The sequence below is a fragment of the Lepidochelys olivacea genome, assembly GCF_965140295.1.
Source record: "Lepidochelys olivacea isolate rLepOli2 genome assembly, chromosome: 14".
Taxonomy (NCBI): domain Eukaryota; kingdom Metazoa; phylum Chordata; order Testudines; family Cheloniidae; genus Lepidochelys; species Lepidochelys olivacea.
This window is the reverse complement of record NC_140424.1, coordinates 26,491,985-26,516,469: the sequence shown is the minus strand read 5'-3', so window position 1 is coordinate 26,516,469 and position 24,485 is coordinate 26,491,985. Positions and strand designations below refer to the sequence as shown.

The following is a 24,485-nucleotide window of genomic DNA, read 5'->3' as shown; positions in this document are numbered from 1 at the left end:
GGACACCACTATTTACCTCTCTCCATTCTGAAAACTGACCATTTATTCCTACCCTTTGTTTCCTATCTTTTAACCAGTTATTGATCCATGAGTGGACCTTCCCTCTTATGCCATGACAGCTTACTTTGTTTAAGAGCCTTTGGTGAGGGACCTTGTCAAAGGCTTTCTGAAAATCTAAGAACACTTGTTGACCCTCTCAAAGAATTCTAGTAGATTGGTGAGGCATGATTTCCCTTTACAAAAACCATGTTGACTCTTCCCCAACAAATTATGTTCACTTATGTGTCTGACAGTTCTGTTCTTAGCTTCAACTAGTTTGCTTGGTGCTGGGAGGAGGGAGGCCAGCCCTCTGTGAAGGAAGAAGTGGTTAGGAACTATTTAGAAAAACTGGACATGCACAAGTCCATGGGGCCGAATGCGTTGCATCCGAGAGTGCTAAAGTAATTGTCGGATGTGATTGCAGAGCCATTGGCCATTATCTTTGAAAACTCATGGTGATCGGGGGAAGTCCCGGAAGACTGGAAAAAGGCTAATGTAGAGCCAATCTTCAAAAAAGGAAAGAAGGAGGATCCTGGGAACTACAGGCCAGTCAGCCTCACCTCAGTCCCCAGAAAAATCATGGAGCATGTCCTCAAGGAATCAATTCTGAAGCACTTAGACGAGAGGAAAGTGATCAGGAACAGTCAGCATGGATTCACCAAGGGCAAGTCATGCCTGACTAATCTATTTGCCTTCTATGATGAGATAGAAGGTTCTGTGGCTGAAGGGAAAGCAGTGGACGTGTTATTCCTCGACTTTAACAAAGCTTTTGACACGGTCTCCCACAGTATTCTTGTCAGCAAGTTAAAGAAGTATGGGCTGGGTGGATGCACTATAAGGTGGGTAGAAAGTTGGCTAGATTGTCGGGATCAACGAGTAGTGATCAATGGCTCCATGTCTAGTTGGCAGCCGGTATCTAGCGGAGTGCCCCAAGGGTCAGTCCTGGGGCCGGTTTTGTTCAATATCTTCATTAATGACCTGGAGGATGGTGTGGATTGCACCCTCAGCAAGTTTGCGGATGATACTAAACTGGGAGGAGTGGTAGATACACTGCAGGGTAGGGATAGGATACAGAAGGCCCTAGACAAATTGAAGGATTGGGCCAAAAGAAATCTGATGAGGTTCAACAAGGACAAGTGCAGAGTCCTGCACTTAGGATGGAAGAATCCAATGCACCGCTACAGACTAGGGACCGAATGGCTTGGCAGGAGTTCTGCAGAGAAGGACCTAGGGGTGACAGTGGACGAGAAGCTGGATATGACTCAAGAGTGTACCCTTGTTGCCAAGAAGGCCGATGGCATTTTGGGGTGTATAAGTAGGGGCATTGCCAGCAGATCGAGGGACGTGATTCTTCCCCTCTATTTGACACTGGTGAGGCCTCATCTGGAGTACTGTGTCCAGTTTTGGGCCCCACACTACAAGAAGGATGTGGAAAAATTGGAAAACATCCAGCGGACGGCAACAAAAATTATTAGGGGACTGGAACACATGACTTATGAGGAGAGGCTGAGGGAACTGGGATTGTTTAGTCTACGGAAGAGAAGAATGAGGGGGGATTTGATAGCTGCTTTTAACTACCTGAAAGGTGGATCCAAAGAGGATGGATCTAGACTATTCTCAGTGATAGCAAATGACAGGACAAGGAGTAATGGTCTCAAGTTGCAGTGGGGGAGATTTAGGTTGGATATTAGGAAAAACTTTTTCATTAGGAGGGTGGTGAAACACTGGAATGCGTTACCTAGGGAGGTGGTGGAATCCCCTTCCTAAGAAGTTTTTAAGGTCAGGCTTCACAAAGCCCTGGCTGGGATGATTTAGTTGGGATTGGTCCTGCTCTGGGCAGGGGGTTGGACTAGATAGCCTCCAGAGGTCCCTTCCAACTCTGTTATTCTATGATTCTATGAAGTCAGGTTTACTGGCCTGTAATTGCTGGGATCACCTCTGGAGCCCTTTTTAAAAGTTGGTGTCACATTAGCTATCCTCCAGTCATCTGGTACAGAAGCTGATTTAAATGATAGGTTACATACCACAGTTAATAGTTCTGCAATTTCACTTTTGAGTTCCTTCAGAACTCTTGGGTGAATGTCAGGCAACTTATTACTTGTTTAATTTATCAATTTGTTCCAAAACCTCGTCTAATAACACCTCAGTCTGGGACAGTTCCTCAGATTTGTCACCTAAAAAGAATGGCTCAGGTTTGGGAATCTCCCTCACAGTCTCAGCCGTGAAAACCAATGCAAAGAATTAATTTAGTTTCTCCGCAATGGCCTTATCGTCCTTGAGTGCTCCTTTAGCATCTCGATTTTCCAGTGGCTTCCTGTTTCTGATGTACTTAAAATTTTTTTGCTGTTACTTTTTGAGTCTTTGGATAGCTGTTCTTCAAATTCTTATTTGGCCTTCCTGATTATATTTTTACACTTCATTTGCTAGAGTTTATGCTCATTTCTATTGTCCTCACCAGGATTTAACTTCCCCTTTTTAGAGGATGCTTTTTTTTTTTTTGGAACTGTACCTTTTAATTTCTGTTTAACTAACCTCCTCATTTTTGTGTAGTTCCCCTTTCTAAATTAAATGCGACCATGTTGGGCCACTGTGGTGTTTTCCTCACTACAGGGATGTTAAATTTAATTATATCATGGTCACTATTACCAAGCGATTCAGCTATATTCACTTCTTGGAACAGATCCTGTGCTTCACTTAGGACTGCATCAAGAATTGCCTCTCCTCTTGTGGGTTCCAGGACTACCTGCTCCAAGAAATAGTCATTTTAAGGTGTAAAGAAACTTTATCTCTGCATCCCATTCTGAGGTGATATGTACCCAGTCAATATGGGGATAGTTGAAATCCCCCATTATTATTGTGTTTTCTATTTTTATTACCTCTCTAATCTCCCTGAGCATTTTACAGTTACTTTCACCATCCTGGTCAGGTGGTCGGTAGTGTATCCCTACTGCTATATTCTTATTATTCAAGCATGGAATTACTATCCCATAGAGATTCTATGGTACAGTTTGGTTCATTTGACATTTTTATTTCATTTGATTCTACGCTTTCTTTCACATATAGTGCCACTCCCCACCAGCACGACCTGTTCTCTCCTGCCAATATATTTCATACCCTGGTATTACTGTGTCCCATTGATTATCCTCATTCCATCAAGTTTTTGTGATGCCTATTATAGCAATATCCTCATTTAATACGAGGCACTCTAGTTCACCCATCTTATTATTTAGACTTCTAGCATTTGTGTATAAGCACTTCAAATAATTGTCAGTTTTTAGCTGTCTGCCATTACGTGATGTAATTGAATGGGACTCTTTTTCATTTGACTGTATCTCATCAGATACTACCTGTATTTTATCATCTTCCATTCTCTCTTCCTTACTAGGACATAGAGACTCTCCATTAATAGATCCTCCCTTAAGCGATGTCTCTGTCTGAACCACGTGCTTCTCTGCACCTGTTGGCTTCCCCCAGCCCTTAGTTTAAAAACTGCTCTATGACTGTTTTACTTTTGTGTGCTTGTGCTTGACTCTGCAACTTTAATATTCTTTTAATCTAGTTTATAAGATGTAGACTTGCATATTCAGTACTGTATGGTAGAGTAATATGTTTCATATACATTTTAATAATTCAATTTAAAAAACAATATAATGCTAATTATTATAATCCTCTAAGTGTGATGGCTATTAATTCAGTAATAACTGTATTTGGAGCTTATAAACTTCTTGGTCCTGTTTGAGATTTTATGTATGTTTTATACAAATTAAACTTTAAATAATTCTGTTAGAATCCAACTTACAGTCAGCTCATATCCTGCTCTTACAATCTTTTGTATAATTAAACATGACAAAATGATGATTAAAAATGTTTCATTCTTTTACACTGCAATAAGACTTAGGATAAAGACAGCACTTTCAATACACAGCTCTGTACCTTGGCTTTGGAGACAGTCTCCATGTTACTAGCCAGGTCGTCGATCTCCATCTTCAGTTCACTCTTCTCCTTCTCCAGCTTCTGCTTGACGCGTTGCAGGTTGTCGATTTGCTCCCCAAGCTCTGCCGTGCTGTCCGCGTGCTTCTTCCGGAGGGCGGCGGCTGTGGCTTCGTGCTGCAGAGTGGCCTCCTCAAGGTCTCGGCGCATTTTCTGGAATTCTGCCTCACGCTTCTTGTTCATCTCAATCTGAACCGCTGTGGCTCCACCAGCTTCTTCCAGACGCTCACTGATCTCCTCGAGTTCCCTGGAGAGATCAGCCCGCTGCTTCTCTGCTTTCGCCCGAGAGGCACGTTCAGCCTCTATCTCCTCCTCCAGCTCCTCAATACGAGCCTGGAGAACAACAGGAAACACTAAGACTATGGCTTCAGTCTGGGGTCAACACCAGTATGGCTATCGGCAGAGTTCTGCTGGCATAACTCCGTAGAATACATGCAGGCTACACTGAAAACAGGGGTTCCGGTGGCAAAGAAACATTGCCTCCCTGAACTGGGGTAGCTACATCCAAAGACCCATAGAGAGAAATTTGGGTCCCTCATACATCATGTTCACTGAGTCCACCTTTTTCTTTCCATTTCACTTTATTTACACAGATGTTAAAGATGTTTTTGGGGTCCCCTGAGCTCAGGGCCCTGGTATAACTGTCCCTCCTTTCTCCCTACTCTTGTCAGCACTGCCTATATCAACAAAAGCTTTCTTCCACCAGCATCTACACTGGGGGGGTAGGTCGCCAAATCTATGTCAGTCAGGGATGTGCTTTTATCAAACCCCTGGCTGTCATAACTCTGTCAACCTAATATAGACCATGCCTAAGTAAGATAGGTTTCAGAGTAGCAGCCGAGTTAGTCTGTATTCGCAAAAAGAACAGGAGGACTTGTGGCACCTTAGAGACTAACACATTTATTTGAGCATAAGCTTTAGTGCCACAAGTACTCCTTTTTCTTCTTCCTAAGAAAGATGGCTTCCTTTTAACTAAATTTGTTCTGAAGGACAGAAAAGAAAAAATGTATGACTAGCCTGTAACTCTTTGATCTTTTTCTGCAGCTGGATGCCCAGGACTTGCTCATCCTCAATTTTGCTTTGGAGCTGACTGATTTCAAAGTCTTTCCTTTTCACATGGAAAAAAAAAGTTAGTGCTGGAACAAAATGGATCTGCAGTTTACCCCCTGCAAACCATACCTACTTCTTCAGTTTTTCCTCCAGCTGCTGTTTATCATTTTCTAAATCCATTGTGGATTCCTGGGCCAGCTTCAAATCTCCTTCAAGTTTCCTCTTCGCTCTTTCAAGGTCCATGCGAATCTTCTTCTCTTGCTCCAGCGACCCTTCAAGCTAAACAGAAAAAGGCCATAAATTCTCTGCGAACAAGAGCCTAACATCACACTGGTTTTGTTCTCTCCATATGTTATTGCGCCTACATCGTCCACTTGCTGCTCCAGCTTGGTTTTAGCTTTGCTCAGTGTGTTCACTTTGTCCTCTTCTGCCTGCAGGTCATCCAGGGTCTGCTGATGGGCCTCCTGGAGGGCTTTCTTTTCCTTTGTCAGTTTAGCGATGGTCTCATCCAGAACTGCCATCTCCTCAGTGAGGTTTTTCACCTGCAGAGTTGAACAAAGGTAGTTAAAGAAAATGGATACAAAACATTATTGTTTGTGAACAGCAGTGTCATATTTTAGAAAGTTCGTTAGAGATTCTGCCTTATACCTTGTTTTCTGTGGCATGTTTTTCCTTTTCAACCTTGGCCAATGTTAACTCAAGGTCATCAATGTCTTTCTTCAGCTCTGAACACTCGTCCTCCAGTTTCCTCTTTTTGGCTGTCAGCTCAGCGTTCATCTCCTCCTCATCCTCTGCTCTTTCAGTCACCTCCTTAATTTTAGCTTCAAGTTGGATTTTGGTTTTGATCAGCTGGTCACATCTTTCCTCAGCATCAGCCAAGCCATCAGATTCCTACAGTGAATCCATTATTAGGATCTTTTCTAAAAGGTTTTTTTGTTTTTCTTTTTTTTAACTGGTGTTTGTATCATAATGATTTTTACCACATCTGTTGGGATGACACTTCTATTTTTAACTCATACTATCAGTGACTCATAATATTCTTTTAAAAAAACAACCATTTGGCCTAAAAGTTCTATGTCTTCAACAAAATTTAGAAATGAAAAACGAATATTTTTTAAATATCTCACCATAAATGAAGCATCTCTTACCAGTTGACATATTTGGCAAATATTTTTAGTGCCTCAAGTATGGCTTTACTTTTAAGATCAAATTTGAGGCTAGATCCTGCAAATGGATCTACTCTCATGAAACCCATGACTTTATAGGAGTCCACACGGGTGGACTCTGCACCCACACAGAGCCCCACTGAAGTCAATGAGGCTGCTTGGGGGCTGATCCATTTGCAGGGTCTAGCTTTTGCATCTACATAGTGTTAAACTAAAGACTAATCCTTCAAAGAACTTGCCTGAGAAATAATAGGGTTACAGCCAATGTAAAAAAGTATGGGCTGGATGAATGCACTACAAGGTGGGTAGAAAGCTGGCTAGATTGTCGGGCTCAACGGGTAGTGATCAATGGCTCCATATCTAGTTGGCAGCCGGTATCAAGTGGAGTACACCAAGGGTCGGTCCTGGGGCCAGTTTTGTTCAATATCTTCATAAATGATCTGGAGGATGGTGTGGATTGCACTCTCAGCAAATTTGCGGATGATACTAAACTGGGAGGAGTGGTAGATACGCTGGAGGGGAGGGATAGGATACAGAAAGACCTAGACAAATTGGAGGATTGGGCCAAAAGAAATCTGATGAGGTTCAATAAGGATAAGTGCAGGGTCCTGCACTTAGGACGCAAGAACCCAATGCACAGCTACAGACTAGGGACCGAATGGCTAGGCAGCAGTTCTGCGGAAAAGGACCTAGGGGTGACAGTGGACGAGAAGCTGGATATGAGTCAGCAGTGTGCCCTTGTTGCCAAGAAGGCCAATGGCATTTGGGGATGTATAAGTAGGGGCATAGCGAGCAGATCGAGGGACGTGATCATTCCCCTCTATTCGACATTGGTGAGGCCTCATCTGGAGTACTGTGTCCAGTTTTGGGCCCCACACTTCAAGAAGGATGTGGATAAATTGGAGAGAGTCCAGCGAAGGGCAACAAAAATGATTAGGGGACTGGAACACATGAGTTATGAGGAGAGGCTGAGGGAGCTGGGATTGTTTAGCCTGCAGAAGAGAAGAATGAGGGGGGATTTGATAGCTGCTTTCAACTACCTGAAAGGGGGTTCCAAAGAGGATGGCTCTAGACTGTTCTCAATGGTAGCAGATGACAGAACGAGGAGTAATGGTCTCAAGTTGCAGTGGGGAAGGTTTAGATTGGATATTAGGAAAAACTTTTTCACTAAGAGGGTGGTGAAACACTGGAATGCGTTACCTAGGGAGGTGGTAGAATCTCCTTCCTTAGAGGTTTTAAGGTCAGGCTTGACAAAGCCCTGGCTGGGATGATTTAACTGGGAATTGGTCCTGCTTTGAGCAGGGGGTTGGACTAGATGACCTTCTGGGGTCCCTTCCAACCCTGATATTCTATGATTCTATGATTCTATGAAAAATCTACTGAGTATGCACTCATCTACTTTCCTTAACGTTTTATGCACATCCTGTGGCTCATGTTTTAAAACTCTCTCTACAGTTCATTGTTTTCACAGGGTGGTAACTGAGACAAATTAAGGCATAAACACTATAAACTCATGTATAGAGCCTCTACTCTGTCATTTAATTACAGGAAAATCTCAGCACACAGTTAGGAAAATAAAGTAAGTTTCTAGCCTTCACAGTTATGAAGAACAAGTTGAAAATGTGACCCAAGTTTATCTGATGCAGTGTCAACTGCATGAGTTTGCAGACAACCTAAAACAAAAGTCTGAGAGGGCAGAATTGCCCCATTCCTCTCTATGGGGTGTGAGCTCAAAGACCTGCTGCTCTGGTGGGCAACAGAGACCCTGCCCCCAGGGAGTAGCCTCCCTGCTGCTGCCACTCTAAGTGTGTTTGTGTGGGGAGACCACATTATGGGGTAGGGGTGGAGCCACAGAAAGCTCCATGTCATGGTCTGTGTTGGGTCCCCAACTGCCTTACTCCAGCCCTGAATGGTAACATCAGTGGCACAATAAATATAAATAGTACAGCAGATGTGTGAATTCATCATGGCATGTGAATACATTGGGATTGTCACAGTAAGGGTATGTCTCCACTGCACGCTTCTTTCGGTAGCCCCTAGCATGGGTAACAAATAGCAGTGTAGACAGTGAGGCCAGGCTGAGGCAAGTAGAGTACAGACATGCCTGAAGGGTGTGGGTATGTCCTCACGCAAATACACGGTTCTCTACTTGCCTAAGCCGGGCCTCCCTGCTTACATTGCTGTCCTCTGCTTTCCCCACATGGAAGGACTCCACCAGCAGGGAAAGGCTCTAGCAGGGGAGCGGCAGCTGAAACCTTTTCCTGCTGTCTACTCTCTGCCAGAGCCTCACACGACACATGTAGCTGCACACTGCAATGTGGCTGTAGCCTGCTTTTCACTGCCATGGGTAGCCACGTGTACCCTTACAGGCCACCAACCATAGTTTGTACTGTAGGTGTAGCCTAAGTTGCCATGGATGAGGCAGACATATTTAAAGAGCATAACTTTGCTTCTCCAAATTTGCTTGCTCTCACCTTGTTTTAGGGCATGACCTGTCATATGTGGCTGGGAGTATTGCTATTTATTTATTTATACACCTATACTTTCTTTTTGATACTTTACATTTTAAACACGGGAAATATTTTATCTTGGCCAAACACTGATCCCAGTGCTATTAATGGGATGCTTCATGGGAAAGTTGCATTTGGAAGTTTCAGCTTGGAGCTTTCTACTGTGCAATAAGGGTTGAATGCACTGGTAATACTCACAGACTGCACTTGGAGCTGCAGGTCGTTTTTCTCTTGCAGCAGAGTCACCATTTTCTCCTCCAGTTCTTTCCTTTTTGCCTCAGACTTAGCAAGCTCCTCCTTCGTTTTCTCAAACTCTTCCTTCATGTTGGCCATCTCCTTCTCAGCTTCAGCACTCCTCAGCAAGGGCTTGATCTTGAAGTACAGCTTCATCCAGGGCCAGTGCTTGACATTCATGAATGAGCGAACATTGTATTGGATACAGAAGATGGACTCTCTATAATGTCATCAGAATATATGGTCAATGTTATGGGCCAAATTCAGAGGTGAATCCAAAGGCCAGATACTGCAATTCTACTAATTGTGAGTAGAATTTATTCAGCCAAGTAGCCTCATTTGAGTTCAAATGGGGCCACTCACATGAAAACATACTACTCTAAGGGTTACAGACTCTGGACCTGCTTGAGCCTCAGAAAGTCTAGGGGGAGTAAAACTCCACTGTCGGTCTCCTCAGTGTGCATGTTGAACTAAAGTCTTGACTCACGCTCACAAACCGGAATGAACTTTTGCTCCCTCTTTACACATCACATCTGTAACTGACCCACTCCCTCTGATGAGTGTTTTGGAGTCTAAGGGACTCTGAACTGGTGTAACTCACATGCTGAGGAGCCAAAGAGAATTTAGCATAAAAGTACCCAACTGGAAGGTGTAAGTTAAAGTTGGCCACCCCTAGTCTAACACACACTTTATTACACCTTCTTCTTGCTCCTTGGTATACCAGTTATACCGATTCACACTCCCAGATAGAGCTGGGCAAATAATTGATTCATTGGTTCACTGGCAGTTCCGAAAAATAAAATAAAAAAAAATTCAGTTTGGGTTAAACCAAAACTAATGTTTTTCTGAATTTTCAGTGAATTGAAAACGGTGGAAAATTTCATTTAAGATTGAATAAAACTTTTTGGTTTGAGTTCAGGCTTTTTAAACTTTCATTTAATAAAAGCAAAGGAAAAGAAGGGCTAGATTCCCAGAACACAGGGGAAGGTGGATATGGCGCTATGTCTCTACCTTCTCCTCTGGGTGTCTATATATAGCATTGAAGTTTCCTGGTGACTCTAGCCCCAGTTTTTGGGACTAAACTATCAGCAATTTTGTGACTAGTTTAGGTCAACCTGAAACTGCATTTTTCAGCAAACGAACTATTTGTCTGAAAATTTTCACCCAGCTCTACTCCCAAGTGCTCACGCATACAGTGGATTAATGAGATCTAAGTTAAACAGAATCCACCCCTCCAATTCTGTTCATTTCACCTCTGTGGGGTGACACAAACCCAACAGATCAAATGCAGTACATTTCTACCTTCTTTCCATCATTTTCTTGAATTCCACTCTCATCAGGAAGCCACGACACATGGCTTGTGTGCGGGTGATAAGCTGTGCCAGTTTATCATCTCTCATCTCCTCTAGAAGACCCAGAAGTCCTGCTTTGAAGAACACCTTGAGGAAGAGAATGTTAAAGACAATCACTTTCATTCTGTACAAAATACAAATAGACGGTGTTTGAATCAAAAAGTGATTGTACCTTGGTGTGACCAAATTTATACTGGGTGTGATCAACATCAATGGACCCAAGTAGTTTCTCAGAAGCCTTCTTGCTGTCCATGAACTGTCCTTCTGGAACGGCACTTGCATTTAAAACCCTATATCTGTGGGAGAAAACAAAATATGAAGAAGCTCACATTGCTCACAATTCTGGCCACACTGGCCATGTCTCTGTCACTGCCTTTGTCCTCCCATGAAGCCCCTATTCTGAGGTCCCACAGACAGACCCATCATGAAATTCAGCTTTATGGTATTTAAAGGGCTACATAGTCACCTAGCATGGCCACTCCATGGCTCACCCAGCCCATTCCCCTCCCCACACACAGGAAAAGTGTGGCATTTTTGCTGCTTTTTGGACTATACCATTTTGGTCCTAAATTTCTTCTACACACAAAGCATGTGTGGGCACTGCAGTGACTACAATAGTTAAAGTAGTTAGAAAAGGCAAGCTATTCCACACAGAGAGAAAATGGAACAGGGATTGGAGGAGTCTGACCTCTGTTTAAAGTCTGCGTAAATGACTCTGCTGGGGAATCCTTTCCTGCAAATTCTGATCCCTTCCAGCACGCCGTTACACCTTAGCTGGTGTAGTACGAGTTCATGTTCCATGGCACCTTAACAAATCACAGCATGAATTAGTACCTTATTGTGCAGCCCGGAGGGAATGGCTGCATCTCACTAAGATCTCTGTACACTGGCGCTTCTTACCGGGGGTCTTCGTTTCATTGGGAATGATGCATCGCACAAAGTGAGGATGAGTGCTTCTCAGATTGCTCATCAGCTTGTTTAAATTCTCCTGTGAGACCATAAGCAAAAGTTTAAGTTAATCAAAGTTGCATCTGTATCTGCACCGATAGACGCAGTAAACCCATTACCAATGTAATCAGACTAGCTTGCAAAACTTCCCAGCTGGGGTCATTCTAACCTAAGGTGCCCTCTTTCTTTGGATCTTGAACACGGTCATTAAAGTGACATATAAAACTCTGAAAGTAGCACTACTTGAGCAAGCTGGAAAAGGCTACTAAGACAGGACCAGAAACTAATGGGAAATGGCCACAAGGGCTGTTATGGAAGCCAAAAGAGGAAATTTTCAGAGAAAGACGATTATCTGCAAACATCAGGCCGTCATTCTGAACAAGGTATTTCTTTCTGTTGATTATATTGGAAAATGCAGCGGGAATGGGAGAGGAAGGGGGCAGATGCAGTGGCAGAAGAGGCTAACAAATGACACACTTCTGTGTTTTCAGGTGTTTGAAATGTAGGCAGTATGGGCCATTAACATCCCTGAAATCCAGAGCTGAGTGGAAGGCTGCACATGACCCTGTAACAATTTCCACTGAAAGCGAAAGAAGGAGGAAGGGGAATATTAAATTCTATAACAGCATCTCGGGGGCGGTTCTCTTAAGACTAATTTGATTTGACATATTTGTTTCTGACATCTTCATCCTGGGAGAGGAGACAAAAGGACAGACTCTGCTTTCCATTACACCTAGGTATATTCAGAGTAACTCTGCCACGGAATAGAAATGGAGTTACTATGAGCCATCTCCTCAGATCTGACGCTGCTGTACTTGGCACAAATCAGGAGGGAGGCTGCATTGTTAGCTACAAAGGCTGCCCCGAGACACAGTTCAAAGCAATCCCTGGGCAGTTCTAAGATGTGCCTACTGCCCATAGCACCAACAGCCTGTTCTCGCTTCCAGACATTAGCTGAACCATGCCGCTTTCCCTCCACCATATCCCCTGTGCCAGTTGCTGGAAAGCAGATGGTCTCGGACCCACTGTGCTGGCCCTACTCCTTCTGCACTTTCCCCCATGCTCGGCAGGCAGCCAGCCTAAGGTGGGCAGCCAGGCCTACTAATCCTAGTACATAGTGGCCACAGTAGGGGGTAAATTTAGCCCTATTGGTTTAATCCTGTGTAAATGAGAACGGAATCTGTCCCAAGTACTTTAGACATCATCCAAAGCTGGGTGTCTTTCCACTGATTTCGATGGGCTTTGGATCAGGCCCTTTAAGAGCAACTGAAAGAGGCTTTTTAACTTAAAAAGTTCATAACTGAGACCATTGGGAAAATAGACTTTTTAGATGTAAAGGGAATTTCCTACCCACCATCACAGAGAATGCAATAATGAACAATGTACTGTACCCTGAAAAGAGCAGAGACGGTCTGGAAAGAAGAACCCTTCTTCTTGCCTCCCTTCTTGCCACCACCCTCTGAATCACACACAAAAAGGACAAAATTAAAAGGACGCACTTTGGGGTTTGAACAGTTACTCTCACAGGCTGGTGGTGTTTGCCTGTAACAGCCAACCCCGTTAATAAACATTGGTCAGGCTGAGAAAGGGCTAATGGTTTCTGCTACAGCAGACAGCTCATTATTAGGACTGTCGATTAGTCACGGTTAACTCACGCAATTAACTCAAAAAAATTAATCGCAATTAAAAAAATTAATCACGCTTAATCGCAGCTTTAATTGCAGTGTTAAACAATAGAATACCAATTAACATTTATTAAATATTTTGGATGTTCTTCTACGTTTTCGTATATACTGTATTCTGTGTTGTAGTTGAAATCAGTGTATATTATTTTTTATTACAAATATTTGCGCTGTAAAAATGCTAAACAAAAGAAATAGTGTTTTGCAATTCACCTCATAGAAGTACTGTAGTGAAATCTCTTTGTCATGAAAGTGCAACTTACGAATGTAGATTTTTTTGTTAGATAACTGCACTCAGAAACAAAACAATGTAAAACTTCAGAGCCTACAAGTCCTACTTCTTGTTCAGCCAATCGCTAAGACAAACAAGTTTGTTTACATTTACAGGATATAATGCTGTCCACTTCTTATTAACAATGTCACCAGAAAGTGAGAACAGGCATTTGCATGGCACTTTTGTAGCTGACATTGCAAGGTATTTATGTGCCAGATATGCTCAACGATCATATGCCCCTTCATGCTTGGACCACCATTCCAGATGACATGTTTCCATGCTGATGATGCTCATTAAAAAAATAATGCGTTAATTAAATTTGTGACTGAACTCCTTGGGGGAGAATTGTATGTACCCTGCTCTGTTTTACCCACATTCTGACATATATTTCATTTTATAGCAGTCTCGGATGATGACCCAGCACATGTTGTTCATTTTAAGAACACTTTCACTGCAGATTTGACAAAACACAAAGCAGGTACTAATGTGACATTTCTAAAGATAGCTACAGCACTCAAAAATAAATATAAAGTGAGCACTGTACACTTTGTATTCTGTGTTGTAATTGAAACCAATGTATTTGAAAAGGTAGAAAACATCCAAAAATATTTAAATAAATGGTATTCCATTATTGTTTAGCAGTGTGATTAATCGCACGATTAATCACAATTAATTTTTATAATCATGCGATTAATCATGATAAATTTTTTTTATTGCTTGACAGCCCTACTATCACACCCATATGTAAGGGAGGTCGGAGTGACTGTCTGGAGAAAGAGGATCTAGGGTGTGCAACGCACAGTCTTGACAATACTAAGGAAGAGGCTTGAGCTACACTTGATCAGATTTTTTATTTCCTTGTTAATAAGACCAAGCCACAGACAGAAGATGACTTCTCACTCTCTACAGTGTGCCACTAGATTAGAACTGGTAGGGATTCTAGAGGAATCAGTAGTGGTTTGGGCATTGGCCTGCTAAATCCAGGGTTGTGAGTTCAATCCTTGAGGGGGCCATTTAGGGATCTGGGGCAAAAATTGGGGATTGGTCCTGCTTTGAGCAGGGGATTGGACTAGATGACCTCCTGAGGTCCCTTCCAACCCTGATATTCTATTAATCCTATCTATGAAACAATTAAAATATGGATTTCACAGAAATTACCTGCATCTCCACCATACGTGGCAAAGAGCAAAGCCAGTGTTTTCATTGATGATTTCTGGTACAGCCCAATGACGGTTTCATTCAGGGGATCTTTGTTCTTCTCAAGCCAGCCATTGATGTTGTAGTCCACAGTGCCAGCATAGTGCACCAGGGCGAAGTGGGCCTCAGCCTTTCCTTTGACAGGCTTGGGCTTCTGGAAGTTGTTGGACTTGCCAAGATGCTGGTCATAGAGCTTGTTCTTGAAAGATATATCAGTCGCCTTGGGGAACATGCACTCCTCTTCCAGGATGGAGAAAATACCCATTGGCTGAAAGACACAGCAACAGATAAGAAGGGGGATGGGAGAAGAGAGAGAGAGATTACATGAGGATTTTCTGGATGCAACAATGTGACCATCTCTTGGTTTAGTTAAAAAGAGGATATTACTAGTGCGGTGGAGGACAGGTAATAGTGTTGATGTAATATACTTACATTTCTGTAAGTCATTTGGTCTTGTACTCATGACATTTTGATTACAAAACTAGAAAGATTTAAATTAACATGGCACACATTGAGTGGATTAAAAGCTGGCCAACCTGATTTCCACTCTTGGAAAAAAGAGGGTGTCATAAAGCTGTGTGTGGTCTCCTTAATGTTTCAGAGTAAAAAATTAGAACATTATGGGTCAAGATATTTATGGCCCTCAGCATGGAAAATCCATCTAAAATTCAATGTAACCCACAGTAATTAAAGAATTCTTGAACATATAAGGCATTTGAATTGAAAAGATACCTTCTCAATGAGCTCAATGCAGGCAGCCAGGTCCATCCCAAAGTCAATGAACTCCCATTCGATCCCTTCCTTCTTGTACTCCTCCTGCTCCAGCACAAACATGTGGTGGTTGAAAAACTGTTGCAGTTTCTCATTGGTGAAGTTGATGCACAGCTGCTCCAGGCTGTTGAACTACAAAAATGCAAAGAATTACTTTCAATGTGTATGTGAAAAAGCTAAATTATGAAGAACAATACTACTATTGTGTAGCAAATCCTGGGAGACTTTCTGAATTCCTCTCCCTAGAGCCAGCCAGATGTTTTGGGAGTTCTATTCTCAGCTCTGCCAAGACATTTCTGCAGTGTCAGGCCCAGGCTTCTCCAGGTATTTCTGTGCTCTGGGACCCAAGCCTACTTGGGCATTTCTCAACTCTTGGCCCTGATCCATGACCAGGCATTTGGGTCTGAACCTGGCCAACCCCTTCCGAGCTCTCAGCCCTCTGGCCTATTGGCACATTTCCAAACCCTCAGCCCCAAGCCTGCCTGGGAAATAGCGAGCTGCCCACTAGGTGCCATAAACACCTACAATAATTTGTGTTAGATACACAATCATTTATTTTCTATTAGGCACCACCTGTTAACAATTTGAATGCACTTTCAATGCAGTTGTCATTTCTACATGTACCACACAAGTCTATCAAAAAATGGACTCATTAGAGGGTCATGCTGCCTTAGTGTAAGATCAAGAGACACTGTTTCTGCAGAAAAGTCAGGCTTTTCCAGGAAATTATTTAAATAAAAAATATACAATGTTAAAAAAACCCTCAAAGTTCTCAGAACCCCTGAGTGTCCCTTCCAGGAACCTGCTGTCAAATCCCTGCTCCTTACATCAAAGATCTCAAAGCCAGCAATGTCCAGGACACCAATGAAGTACTGTCTGGGCTGCTTGGTATCCAGCTGCTGGTTGATACGAACAACCATCCACAGGAACATCTTCTCATAGACCGCCTTTGCCAGAGCACCCACCGAATTGTGCACCTAAACCAGTAGGAGAGGGACTGGAGTTACCATACAAAGCAGAAGAAGAAACCCGGGTGTGTTAATTCAAACCAGGAGTTCTAGATCACCAATTGTTACCTGCTGCACGGTTTGACCTTTGGTCACATATTCATTCCCAACCTTGACTCGGGGGTAACACATGGCTTTGAGCAGGTCAGCTGAGTTCAGATTCATCAGATAGGCTGCTTTGTCAGCCACTAAATAAGGAGAGGAATGAATTAGTAGCTCAAAGATAGGCTTTGGTGTCTTTTATAATGACTAGAAAAGAGTAATGAGATCTGTTTGTGTTTTACCAGCTACCACATCTATTAATAACTCCAGTAATTATGGAGTTTAGATCTTCCTTTATTTCTTGATTTCTCGATTAATTGTTTTGCATTTGATTGAGCGGGTCTGTACATCAAGTGATTGTAAGAATTTGTTCACAAATACCTCATAAGGGCCAAATAAAAACAATTTTTAAGGAGAAAGAAGCCGATGAACAGACAGAATGAAAAGATGGCTTTGAAGTTCTTTCTTTGCCACTTTACTGTGCAGCTTGTCTAGGGATTCTAATTTCTGAATGATCAGAAGGAAACAGGCTAATGGCCAAACACTGACCTGACCTAACCCCGTGCAATTCCATTGACTTCAGCTCCCACAGCTCCTATGGCCTCCAGCATTGGCTAAATTACTTAAATGATTTTGTTATTAATAACAGCATGTAATGCCATTATTGAATATATCATGACCAGGTCTATAATGGTCATGTTTTGTTTGCATTTGCCCTTAGATCCCAATCCTCTAAAGAAAGTGAAGCGTTTTCACTCTGTAAAGAGCAGTTAGCTTTTGACAAAGTGAACAACTGACCATGAAATAATGTGTATTTATAGAGCCACTCCTATATTCCCTTCCAGAGACATACATCCTAGAGAGAGGAAGATCAGAATCCTGGGCAGAGCACAGACTCTCACTCTTCAGAGACAACAAGTGGCTTCTATCTTTTTATCTAACGGAAGGATCTCAAACCCTAGGACCTCAATTCTGGCCTCAGCTGCTTTGCCTTTACACCACCGCTACTGGCATAAAATGCCATAAACCAGACAGTTTCAAGCACTGGGAAATATCCTCAGCATAAGGGACTTCCTTGGAAGGTATAAAGCAGCTGGAACAGCTCTTCAGTGCTCCCCTTGCAGCCCATCAGCTATGGGGCGTCCCAGCAGTGCTCCCGACAAAGGGATTATGGCAGGACTGCTGCAGTATCATAGATATTCTCCACTGAAAAAACAGCCCCTGGGGGCTTGTATAGTTGAGCCTAGATTACAGCAGCTCTCTGGCCATACCAGCTTATGTTAGTCAGCAGGGTTGGCCCCAGCAAGCTGGAGAATGCCAGGGACTTCAGAGGTGGTTCACTGCCAACCTTGCCCTTCCTGAGATCTCCCAGGCTCAGCCCAAATGAAGCTCAGGGTCAGTGCCTAAGAGCCTCATTCTCCACTGCCTGCCACCTCATACAAAGTGAGTGCAAATTGGATGTGACACCCTGCTAGTTCAGAACTCTCTGCTCACATATCCTGGAAGCAACATTTTATATACACTTTGCAAGGCATAATCACACAAGACTATGGTTGGAAGAGACCTCAGGAGGTTATCTAGTCCAACCCCCTGCTCAAAGCAGGGCCAACCCCAACCAAATCATCCCAGCCAGGGCTTTGTCAAGCCGGGCCTTAAAAACCTCTAAGGATGGAGATTCCACCACCTCCCTAGTGAAATAGTTTTTTTCTAATATCCAACCTAGACCTCCCCCACTGCAACTTGAGACCATTGTTCCTTGTTCTGTCATCTTCCACCACTGAGAACAGCCTAACTCCATCCTCTTTGGAACCCCTCTTCAGGTAGTTGAAGGCTGCTATCAAATCCCCCCTCACTAAGTGAGGGACTAGGTGCCAGGCCATGTAAACTTAGGCCCTTTGCTTCTCTGTTTCTTCATCACCATTAGCAGAGACATTGGAAGGATTCTTCACTGCATTATTTTAGCTTTACACCAGTGCAACACCATTGACATTAGTGGATTTACATCAATGTAAAACTGATGACGGAGTGGCAAATCACTGTCTAATATAGCAGCAGCCATAGGGACAGATTCAGAAGCAAACTCTGGCTGTTATGTGCTGTTCCAGTGATGCAAAGCAGGTTGGAACTCAACTGAATTATCTGCTTAAAACAAATTAAAGTTGGATTTGCAATGCCAGAGTTACACGAAACGTCTAGAACATATCTGTAAATCTGGCCCTGGGTTATTGGTTGAGAGTTTAGATACAGATTTTGCCAATACCTTCGGTGCCATCTGGCTCTGCCTGTTCTTCACGCTGCTTCTGCTTGAATTTCAGGTTCCCATAATGCATGACTGCCCCTGTCAGCTTGTAAATGGCTGTTTTTTCCTCAGCAGTGAAACCCAATATGTCAATGGCGCTCTGTCAGAAGAATCAGTAATGTAAATATCTTCTCTAGTAAAGTTAACACTCCACATGATAATTCTCATGTGTTACTTACATCTGTGGCCATCAGCTCTTCCTGGTCATCGATGCTGGCTACAGTGATCTCACCTTGACTCACAAAGGGGAAGTCATATGGGTTGGTGGTAATCAGAAGCATCTCTGAAAACAAGAATAGGATATACATGGATATAATTTAATTGACCATGTTACCGAGTTCATCAGTGACTGTTCCACCAAAAGAATTAAAACGTTTCTTACCAATTAGTTCTGGCTTCTTGTTGGACGTGATCTGATAAAATATGTGGTAGCTTCTTTCCGCCTTGAGCTGGAAAGTGACTCTAGATTTCTCCAGCAGATCTGGCAAGGCAGGTAAAGTATAATTAGCCACAAGAAAACACCATGAGAAAGAAAGAGAGACAAAGAATTGTGACCCTTAAAGGGAGGTCCCTTACATGTTTCAATGTCAGCAGAAGCCAGTTTCCCTGTGGTGCCAAAGTGGATTCTGATGAATTTACCCTTTAAAGGAAAAAAAAGTTATTTCGTTTAAACCCTCAGAGACAGACTCCAGAAGTGGGATTTGCAAAGCTGCCCTGGGGTCTCTTCCGCAGGTGTGAAAACTCAGCCAACATTTATATTGTCAGTGTAATGGTAGGAACATATACGGCCCATCATTGCGCTTGTGGCTAGGAACAATTTTGTCAAAAAGACTTACAAAACGAGAGGAGTTGTCGTTCCTCACGGTCTTGGCATTCCCAAAGGCCTCCAGCAGGGGGTTGGCGCTGATGATTTGATCTTCAAGGGTCCCCTACAAAGTAACAATTATTGTCAAATTAAGGTCGTTTTAAACCAAATGGCAGCTTCAGAACAGAACATTTAATCCCTTCTCTAATGACCAACTCACTTGCATTTTGCCTGGCTCTTCCTTCTTCTTCTCCCCAGAAACTGCAATTGTTGCAAAATACTGGATGACACGCTTTGTGTTCACAGTCTTTCCAGCACCGGATTCTCCGCTGTCAAATCAAACAGAGAAGCAGAGAACACATCACCAAAGAGTTTCTTCCTGTAGTGCACAGCAAAGCCAGCAAAAACTGGAGCAGGGAAATATACATACGTGATGAGGATCGACTGATTCTCCCGATCTGTGAAAGAGACAGAACCAAAGAGACTTAAAAGAGTTACTGTGTAACACTGAACTCACTGAAAACTGAATGAAACAAATAAGTGCTGGGATTTGCAAAGGGGCCTCAGGGCATCCGGCAACTAACTAATGTCCATAGGAATTCAGCATCTACCTCCCTTAGGCCTCTTTGAAAATCCTAGCCATAATAAATATAAGCTCATGCAGATCAATAGAGCCATCACAGGATACTTACACCCATGTCCCTTTCACAGAATTCCCTCTTACAGAAATCTGATGAAGCTATTTATATCTCAGGACAGCAAAGGGGTATGTAGAATAATGACCTGATCCTCAATTTATAACCATCTGCATAGCATCAGTGCAAAACAAGTGCAAAGTGCGTGTGAATTATCTCACAAGGTGTAAGGGAGTGGAGAATTCTGATGCACCACTTTGCACAAGTGTAAATGACACACACGATGCAAAGTCAGGAAGAATCAGGCTTCCTGAGAACAGAGTGTCATGATTTTTTACAGTTCTTCTTTGGGCCTAGCTAGAGCCAGAATGTGCAGACGCAGATATGGACATTCTGTACTTTTTCCATTAACCACACGCTTGTGAACTTCCAAAAAGGTTTGCTTTGGGTTCTCTGTGAGCTGGACTAATGTTTGGGTCAGGTTCAGTTTGTCTTTGGATGAATTCGTGTTTGCACATTGCTAGTTCTGAATGTTTTTGGTGTCTTTAGCTGCATGTCATATTTCCCGGAAAGAAGATTGTGATTCCTCATATGAAATTTTCACTCTATAATCACTTTTCAGGAGTTGAGCCACTCACCAGTTAACATGAACTGATAGGCGTTGTCAGAAATGGAGAAGATGTGGGGAGGGGCCTCTTGACGCTTTTTGCCCCTGTAGGCAGTCACAACTTCTGGGTTGTACACCGGCAGCCACTTGTAGGGGTTGACAGTGACACAGAAGAGACCCGAGTAGGTCTGAAAGAAAGGGAGATAATGAGATTGGTTTCCACATGATTTAGTGTAGCTGTTAGTTTGGAAGTCCAGGAAAGACATAGAATCATAGAATCATAGAATATCAGGGTTGGAAGGGACCCCAGAAGGTCATCTAGTCCAACCCCCTGCTCAAAGCAGGACCAATTCCCAGTTAAATCATCCCAGCCAGGGCTTTGTCAAGCCTGACCTTAAAAACCTCTAAGGAAGGAGATTCTACCACCTCCCTAGGTAACGCATTCCAGTGTTTCACCACCCTCTTAGTGAAAAAGTTTTTCCTAATATCCAATCTAAACCTTCCCCACTGCAACTTGAGACCATTACTCCTCGTTCTGTCATCTGCTACCATTGAGAACAGTCTAGAGCCATCCTCTTTGGAACCCCCTTTCAGGTAGTTGAAAGCAGCTATCAAATCCCCCCTCATTCTTCTCTTCTGCAGGCTAAACAATCCCAGCTTCCTCAGCCTCTCCTCATAACTCATGTGTTCCAGTCCCCTAATCATTTTTGTTGCCCTTCGCTGGACTCTCTCCAATTTATCCACATCCTTCTTGAAGTGTGGGGCCCAAAACTGGACACAGTACTCCAGATGAGGCCTCACCAATGTCGAATAGAGGGGAACGATCACGTCCCTCGATCTGCTCGCTATGCCCCTACTTATACATCCCCAAATGCCATTGGCCTTCTTGGCAACAAGGGCACACTGCTGACTCATATCCAGCTTCTCGTCCACTGTACCCCTAGGTCCTTTTCCGCAGAACTGCTGCCTAGCCATTCGGTCCCTAGTCTGTAGCTGTGCATTGGGTTCTTGCGTCCTAAGTGCAGGACCCTGCACTTATCCTTATTGAACCTCATCAGATTTCTTTTGGCCCAATCCTCCAATTTGTCTAGGTCTTTCTGTATCCTATCCCTCCCCTCCAGCGTATCTACCACTCCTCCCAGTTTAGTATCATCCGCAAATTTGCTGAGAGTGCAATCCACACCGTCCTCCAGATCATTTATGAAGATATTGAACAAAACCGGCCCCAGGACCGACCCTTGGGGTACTCCACTTGATACCGGCTGCCAACTAGATATGGAGCCATTGATCACTACCTGTTGAGCCCGACAATCTAGCCAGCTTTCTACCCACCTTGTAGTGCATTCATCTAGCCCATACTTCCTTAACTTGCTGACAAGAATACTGTGGGAGACCGTGTCAAAAGCTTTGCTAAAGTCAAGAAACAATACATCCACTGCTTTCCCTTCATCCACAGAACCAGTAATCTCATCATAAAAGGCAATTAGATTAGTCAGGCATGACCTTCCCTTGGTGAATCCATGCTGGCTATTCCTGATCACTTTCCTCTCATGCAAGTGCTTCAGGATTGATTCTTTGAGGACCTGCTCCATGATTTTTCCAGGGACTGAAGTGAGGCTGACTGGCCTGTAGTTCCCAGGATCCTCCTTCTTCCCTTTTTTAAAGATTGGCACTACATTAGCCTTTTTCCAGTCATCCGGGACTTCCCCGGTTCGCCACGAGTTTTCAAAGATAATGGCCAATGGCTCTGCAATCACAGCCGCCAATTCCTTCAGCACTCTCGGATGCAACTCGTCCGGCCCCATGGACTTGTGCACGTCCAGCTTTTCTAAATAGTCCCTAACCACCTCTATCTCCACAGAGGGCTGGCCATCTCTATCCCATTTTGTGATGCCCAGCGCAGCCTGTACTTACATAGATCATCCAGGCTGCGTAACGCTCTTTGAGGTTATACAGGACAGCAGGTTCATGGAGATGGGTCATCATTGCCATGTCCTCGATTTTATCATATTTGGGAGGGTTCATGGAGAAGATTTGATCTTCCTTAACAGTCACCGTCTGGAAGGAAAGAAGAGACCCATTTCTATCAGCTAAGAACAGAGGAGGAACAAAATGCTGTTCCTTACTCCTTGTTTTTACTCACTTCTCCTTTCTCAGACTTGACTGTGACCTTCCCTCCTTCCCGGCTCTGGATTGTGCCTTTCACAAAGGATTCCTTGGGATGCACCACAAAGACCGAAGTCTTAGCATCGAAAGGCTTGTTCTGGTCCTCAATTCTCTCCTTCTCTGACTTTCGGAGGAAAGAAGCTGCCACCCCAAAGACGGCCATCTCAGCATCCGACGACATGGCTGCGGTTTATCTAGGGCAGCTCAGCAGTGAGCTCTGATGAGGAGAAAATGTTACCTTTTTGACTCAGGAACTGGAATGAAAGAAACGCCAGAGCTGCGTGATAGGCTCTCTCACTCACTTTAGACCCAGACACTCATTTGGGGCTTCACTTTATCACACTTTTCATTCCCACCCCTTTTTCATCTTGCCTGTTCAGATCTTTATAATTAGGGGCCATGCAGTTCCATTGGGATGAACTCCACTGTCCACCGCATTTGTTGATAGGAATAGCATATGCAGATCCCTACATGAGGGACCAGGAAGAGCCAAAAACATACTAGGAAATATGAAAGCCCTCTTACATCCTCTCTTCTAGCTACGTTTTAGACTGTATGGTGTGCTTACAATGAGGGAAAGGGAGCAGGAGGGTGGATATTGGGAGAGGTGCAAAGGGGAGGCTACTATTGTCATTGCTTTTGATAAAGAATTTTCCGGCATTAGAGAATAAAGCACTGGTTCTCATGTAATTTAAACTCTGTCTGTCTGTCTCTCCCACTCCAGTTAACCAAATATTATCAATATGCCTTTATTTGCCGTTACTCCTTTTATAGTTTCCTTACCTAACTACATAAGAACTATACAGTGCATTAGTGGCACTGTCAGACTGGTCGAGTCAGTGTGAAAGGGCCACCAGCTGCCTTAAACATTGCCTGAAACCCTCTTCTGAAGGCATTTTCACACATGGCATCTAAGTCCCACCCACTTACTACTCTGCGCAGTAAGAGATGAAAACTTGATTAGCATTTACCGGAGAGAAGTGTCTCTTTCAGCTGGTGCAAAATTATTGTCAGTGATGTTTGGGGTGTGGGTGAAAAGCAAATTCTGGATACACGTTCATTAAAAGAATAGATTTATTCTGTGGACAAGTAATTAGATTCTGTCCCTGGTGGGTCTCCTCTGTTGGGCCACTCTGTCCTGGTTTATTAGGGACCTACGAGCTGAGGTGTCGGAGCTCACTGTGTACAATTACGTTGTGATGTGTGTATTCAGGAGAGGAATCTCAGAGAGGGCACTGGCCGGCCCAGCGTTAGTGGTCAGTGACTTCAAGTCCAGCCACTTTGGAGACCTGCCTGTCATGGGCAAGAGAGCCCAAGCGCAATATACAGTGCATTTACACAATGGGCATAGATATTAGGGGATACAATGACTGCCTATTGAGCTGTATAGAAATCCCACCCTAGAGGGTCACTCACCCTCCCCTGGGAATTAGTAAATCAGGATCTTACCTCTTTCGTGACACCAGATGGCTAGTATGCAGACTGGAAGCTGGTCAGTATTCTAAAATAGAAATAGAAATTCCCTTCTTATTGCTGCATGAAACTCTAGTGATAAACTGGAGACTGAAAATGTATAGATGCCTTGAAAAATGGATTTAAAAGCCCTGATGACAGAACCAATCCCTCCTGGAAATGAGTGCTAGCAGCAGCAGGAATGCAGTGGGATGTGTGGAATGCAGGGGTACTTTCTCCTCTCTGCAAGCCCAGATCC

The 24,485-nt window shown here is 43.5% G+C and overlaps 1 pseudogene across 1 annotated transcript in view; it reads right to left on the bottom strand.

The window, feature by feature from the left end:
- The window catches only part of LOC311530156 (myosin-1B-like), a 35,263-nt pseudogene extending 10,979 nt beyond the window's left edge, over positions 1-24,284 (bottom strand). The window contains exons 1-25 of the transcript XR_014714555.1: positions 24,224-24,284; positions 22,752-22,991; positions 22,523-22,666; positions 20,640-20,796; positions 19,797-19,824; positions 19,587-19,695; positions 19,398-19,490; positions 19,138-19,201; positions 18,944-19,042; positions 18,741-18,844; positions 18,523-18,661; positions 16,290-16,408; positions 16,041-16,190; positions 15,175-15,345; positions 14,404-14,710; positions 12,681-12,748; positions 11,030-11,329; positions 10,514-10,637; positions 10,292-10,428; positions 8,954-9,209; positions 5,728-5,970; positions 5,445-5,621; positions 5,213-5,358; positions 5,047-5,137; positions 3,973-4,362 (exon numbers count right to left, since the gene is read on the bottom strand). The product of XR_014714555.1 is annotated as a myosin-1B-like (transcript). The remainder of the gene's footprint in view (positions 1-3,972; positions 4,363-5,046; positions 5,138-5,212; positions 5,359-5,444; positions 5,622-5,727; positions 5,971-8,953; positions 9,210-10,291; positions 10,429-10,513; positions 10,638-11,029; positions 11,330-12,680; positions 12,749-14,403; positions 14,711-15,174; positions 15,346-16,040; positions 16,191-16,289; positions 16,409-18,522; positions 18,662-18,740; positions 18,845-18,943; positions 19,043-19,137; positions 19,202-19,397; positions 19,491-19,586; positions 19,696-19,796; positions 19,825-20,639; positions 20,797-22,522; positions 22,667-22,751; positions 22,992-24,223) is intronic.
- Between the last annotated feature and the right edge of the window lie 201 nt (positions 24,285-24,485).